Genomic DNA, 6,071 nt, shown 5'->3' on the forward strand with positions numbered 1-6,071 from the left:
TAATTCAACCAATTATAAGAGTTTGCATGGATTTCCAAATGTCATTAGTAATCCTACTTCTAATTTTGTAGACTTTAGTTATGACAGAACAGGTCACAGCAAAACACATGAAGACATTACAGAATATGCAAAATGCAATGCAATTGTCAAATTAACTTCCATATTGATAATTATACGCTGGTGTACTTTGCGTAGAAGAATAAGAAAGCCAAACATTTGAAAAATAATAACATAGAAAACTCCCAGAAATCCGTGACCCATTGCATTTTTTAAAAAAATTCTAGAAGAGAAGGGTTTACAAATAGGAAAGTTAAGTTAAACTTGAGAAGAATTTTATTTGGACTATACGTATATTGAAGCATTGTCAACAGATCGTATCACCATATGACAAAAGGGAGGCACTGAGTTGAAGTACAGATGAAAGTGCACATAAGTGCTGGATTATACCAGACATAAGAGGTTAAATCAGTCCGACGGTTCTGAACATGCTTTTTTATATTCAAATCTTAATTGTCTAATTTTTGAGGAAAATTTGTGGTCCCAAAGTTGGCTCCTTGGGACTCCCAAAATAAACCTCCAGTCTCAGAGACAACTGTCTCAATTTGAAAATGCAGCAAATACCGCAAAGAATAGTAATTAAGGAGTGGATCTGAATAAAGACCATTAACTGGAAATATTGATCCGCTTTCTCTCTCCACCAATAATATCTGGCCTGTTGTGTATTCCAGTGTTTGTTGTTCCTGTTCTTGGATATAGAGTAGCCACAAACTAGGATAATAGACATTGACTGATGAAATGGCTAAAGAGGTGTCATTAGAAATTTAATGCAGTGATATGGGAAGTAATTCATTTTGATGGTGAGAAAGCAAATATAGATGGAAGGTGTGGCTTTGAAGAGATGCAGGTACATCGAGAGCAGACGTAGGAGTAGAAAATATAGCATACAAGTCAATGAAAGTTGCAGGAGAAGCCTATTGAAAGTGCTTTTGTAGGTATAGTTCTATAAATAACTGCCATGGATTAAATGGGATTATCTAGGATATATAGAATAGGGACAGATTTTTTTGGTCAAAATAGTCCATGCCAACATTTATGCTCCAAGTAAGCCTTCTCCCGGCCTTCTTCATCTTTCAGTATATTCCTCTGTTCCTTTCACTCTCTAATACTTATCCTGTTTCCTCTTAAATGACCCACCAATCCCAGTGGACCATGTTCCACCATTCTTTGGACAAAGGATTTTCTTCAGAATTGCCCATTGGATCTCCAGTTGACTACTTCTGGTACTCTAACTATGTTCATTGTCACAAGTGGAAACATTCTCTCCATTTCCACAATTTTAAATGCCTCTTAGGTCACTTCACATCTGTTGTTTCTCGAAGGCCCATCCAATTCATCTTTTCCTGATGTAAGTGCACTCTGAGATCATCCTTGTAAATCTTGTTGGCACTTTCCTCAGCGCCTCTGAATCCTTTTAAAGATATAGTAACCAGCACAGTGTGTATTACTCTACATCCAGTCAAGGTGTGAAACAAGTTTAATGTAACTTCCTTACTCTTAATCCTCTCCCTCCAGAAATAGCCACTAGCAACTGGTTGCTTTCTCTTTCTGGTTATGTTAACTAAAGGCACAATTGCAGTCGGAGCCATGTATCTATTCTCTAACTGCTTTGTATTCTGTGTTGTGCATTTATCATGGTAACTAGTCACAAGAGTAGGGACGTGGTATGAGTGAAGGGAATGTGTTACGTATTCCTGCTTATTTTGTGGCAGTTTGTAGCTTGGGATGGGTGGATGTCGTATCTTTGGCTTAGCTTACGTTTGGGTACAATTAAGTTCATTGCTCTAGATTGTGTGTTTGCTAATTGCTAATGAAGGATTAAATGTAGGATTCAACTTTTGGAGCAATCATTGGAACTGAGATGCATCATGCAATTATAACATCTCTGTAGTGGTCACTCAACAGTGGCAATTGATTTGGTTTGGTTTATTAGCTGGGTTTTGCTGCTACACCTTGACAGCAAAAATTTTCAACAGATATACAAAGCGAACATTAAGCATTTGGACATGTCCATGAAAGTAGAAGCACCACAGCCTGGAGCACCCTGTGGAAAGTAATGACCTTTTGTTGACTCACGCTGTGTGTTTGGGCTTGAAACACAGTTTTGAATAATCAGCCCTGCCATGTCCAGACGCTTTGGACTGGAAAGCAGCATAATGGTGTTTGTCTGAAGAGTTCAACCACTTGGTTCAGTTGAAAAGTTAAAGAAATAAATGGCTTCCATTCTTGAAAGCTGAATTGAATTTGCTGATGTTTTGTCTGGTTTGCGCACTTCAAAACAACATGAGTCAGGCTGGAAGAGGTATTGAAAAGGGACTTGGGAGTCGTTGAATCACAGTTGAGTCACAGGTTGAGTCAGTAGTGAGGAAGGCAAATGCAATGCTAGCATTCATTTCAAAGAAGTCTAGAATACAAGAGCAGGGATGTGATGCTGAATCTTTACAAGGCACTGGTGAGGCCTCACCTTGAGTATTGTTAATGGTTTTGGGCTCCCGATCTACGAAAAGATATGCTGGCACTGGAGAGGGTTCAGAGGAGGTTCACAAGGATGAATCCGAGAATGAAAGGGTTACCATAGGAAGAGCATTTGATAGCTCTGCATCTGTACTCTCTGGAGTTTAGAAGGATGAGGAGGGATTTCATTGAAACCTTTTGAATGTTGAAAAGCCTCAACAGAGTAGATGTGGAAATGATATTTTTCTTGGTGGGGAGAGCCTAGGACAAGAGGACACAGCCTCCAGATAGAGGAGTATCCATTTAAAACAGAGATGCGGAGAAATTCCTTCTGCCAGAGGGTTGTGAATTTGTGGAATTTAATACCACAGGCAACTGTGGAGACCAGGTCATTAGGTGTATTTAAGACAGAGATTGATAGGTTCTTGATTGGACATGGCATCAAAAGTTATGGGGAGAAGGCCGGGGAGTGGGGCTGAGGAGAGAAAAAAGGATCAGCTGTGATTGAATGGCAGGACAGACACCCTGGGCCATTAACTCTGCTCCTGTGTCTTATAGTCTCATGGTTAGTGACCTTGAAGCTGAGACTAAGGCAGAAATTAAACAAATGTGATCTTGAAGGTCATTTTGTTGGAGGAAAGAAAATATTCACAAAGACAAAGAACAAGCTGTGACTATGTATGAAGGTGATGAGTTACGGGATGGCATACATACTGAGCACAGCGTGTCTGATGTGCACGCAGCACATCCTGCAGCCAGTGGAATAACTCATGCATCTGATACCACATCAGCACACATTCAAATGGAAGCTGATTTTGCTGAGTTATACACAAGACAACAGGTGCTGAGGAATAAGCACGCATTGGAAGAAAAGGAGGTAACAGCTTTGAAGAGGTGAAGTGGAACTTTGAAGGAACAAAAGAAAAGCTTTGAAGAAACCAGAAAGAGGTTCGAAGAAGCCAGGAACAGATAGAAGATTAATTTTGGAGAAAGATGGAGCAGCTTAAGTTGCAGGAGAAATTTGCAGCCAAGATGTCCAGAGATAAAATGCTAAAGGCTTCGAGTGCTGTGAGTGCTAAACGTGCTCCAGCAGAGCAGTTTTCTGGTGAGAGTTCCTATGTTGATATGGAACAGGGAACATCCATTGTGTCATTGCTGATACAGCTGAGGAACAAATGTCTGTGAGTCACAAGTTTGAACCCCAGGTTCAAGGTGTTCACTCTCAGCCTACACCAAGGAGGCACTCTGAACCCATGCTATATCCAACAGCACATTTACAGTATGAATGCACTCAGATGATAACTATCTAAATGACGGGCTGGAGGCGAAAGGATATAACAAGCTTAGTGTGCAACAACAATGCATTGCATCTCTTCCTAAAAGAGAGATTCCAATCTTTGATGGTGATCCCTTGCAGTATCATTCATTTATGGCAGCTTAAAAGGATAGCATTGAAAATAAGACTGATAATTATGGTGACCATCTATATTTTCTCGAATAATGCACCCGAAGTTACCCTAGAGAGCTTGTTAAAAGTTGCAGGCGGAGCGGCCTGGAGCAAGGATATCTAAAGGCCCAAGCTTTACTACAGGAGATGAGCACAAAATTACTGCAGCCTACATGGAAAAGGTTCTTTCTTGGCCACATATCAAACCAGAAGATGTGAAAACTCTTCAAGGTAACAGTCTTTTTTTTAGAGGCTGTCGCAATGCCATGAAAGACGTGCAGGCCATGCGTAAGTTGAACATGCCTGCTAATATGAGAATTGTCGTAACTAAATTACATGAGAAACTTCGGAAAAAGTGGAGATCAGTGGCCTGTAGACTTGCATGAAAGGTACACTGTAAGGTTACTTCCACTGATATTGTTGATCTTAATGTTGATTTCAAGATTGCTACACGCCCAGTGTTTGGAAAGAAATACAATGCTAGATCGTTGGCCCTAAGCAAAGGTGTGAATAAAACTGGGTCACAAATTTATTCTCAAACTAAAGGAAGCAGCTTTGCCACTGCTGTGGAAAGTGAAGCTAAAACTGAGCCCAAAGCTGATGAAAAGGGTGCAGATTCGAAACAAGTCACGAATGAATCAAACACTGCAGTGCGTACCGCCCTGGTGCCTAATGGTCTTACTGGGGCTGGTGACCATGATTGTAAACTTCCTATAATTCCAGTTCAGGTGAAGTCTAAGAAGAGTAACACAACAGAGGTTACTTACACTATTCTAGATCAAGGAAGTACCGCAATGTTCTGTGCAGTGAGGCTCATGAACAAGCTCAAACTGACAGGAAGAGGAACACACATTCTCTTACACACCATGGGTCAAGAGAAGGTTGAGAGTAGCTATGTCATTTCAGGATTGGAAGCGGCTGACTTGGACAGTGAAAACTATTGTGAACTGTCCAACATCCATATGCAGAAATGTATGCCCTTTCACATAGGGAACATTGCTTGTTAAAAAGTTCAAGTTACAAGTTCAAAGTAAAATTTATTATCAGAGTACACACATGTCACCACGTACAACACTGAGATTCTTTTTTCTGTGGGCATACTTGGCAAATCTCTAGAACAGTAACAGGTAACAAGATGAATGAAAAACAAATTGTCCAAATGCATATGTAAGTAAATAATAATAAGATGAAAAAACAAGATAAAGATTCCTTAAAGTGAGACCATCGGTTGTGGGAACACCAGAAATAGAATGAGTATAGTCATCCCCTTTTGTTGAAGAGTCTGATGATCAAGGGGTAGTAACTGTTCTTGAACCTGGTGATGACAGTCCTGAGGTAATTGTAACTTTGACCTGATGGCAGCAGGTAGATGTCAGAGAAACAGGTTTATTTGCAGGAAATGGAGAGAGAAATAGTGCTGCTGATAGGGGTGAAAGTGCTGAAGGTGTTGGAGCCATTGCAAGTGATTTGTGGTGTTAATGATGGAGCCAATGCAATCAGAAGCAGTGCTGGCTTGGATTATTAATGGACCGTGGTGAGCAGACCGTGGTGATGGAAGAGACTATTCTTGGCCAGAGCTGACAGTTAATGGGACAGTTTTGCACTTGAATGAGCTTTGTCAGTGGGGATTCAAGACCGATTTTTCTGAACGCAGATTTTCCTGAATGCAATCAAGAGGGACAACCTGGTTTGTCAGGAGAAGATCACAATCCAGGATAGACTCTTTGCCAAAAGAGGACATTGTTGAGATTTCATGTCTCCTATGTCTTGGTGCCATGTCGTAGTAATTATTCTAGTATAATAATAAGGGGGCTGGAATGCAAGATCCATGTACTCGTTCTCTATCTGCTTTGTATTCTGAGTGGCACATTTACTATGGTAACTAGTCACATGAGTGGGAGTGCGGTAAAGGCAAAGGGAATACGTTACCAGTTCATGCTTATTTTGTAGCTTAGGATCAGTGGAAGTCATATCTATTGCTGACTGCTGAATAATGCTTAGCTTACACTTGGGTAAGCGAAAGTTCATTATTTCAAGATTGTATGTTTGCCAATTGCTAATAAAGGATCGAGAAAAGGATTCAACTTTTGGAGTAACCATTGGAAGTGTGGGC

Source organism: Hypanus sabinus, chromosome 15 (assembly GCF_030144855.1).
Source record: "Hypanus sabinus isolate sHypSab1 chromosome 15, sHypSab1.hap1, whole genome shotgun sequence".
Taxonomy (NCBI): Eukaryota; Metazoa; Chordata; class Chondrichthyes; order Myliobatiformes; family Dasyatidae; genus Hypanus; species Hypanus sabinus.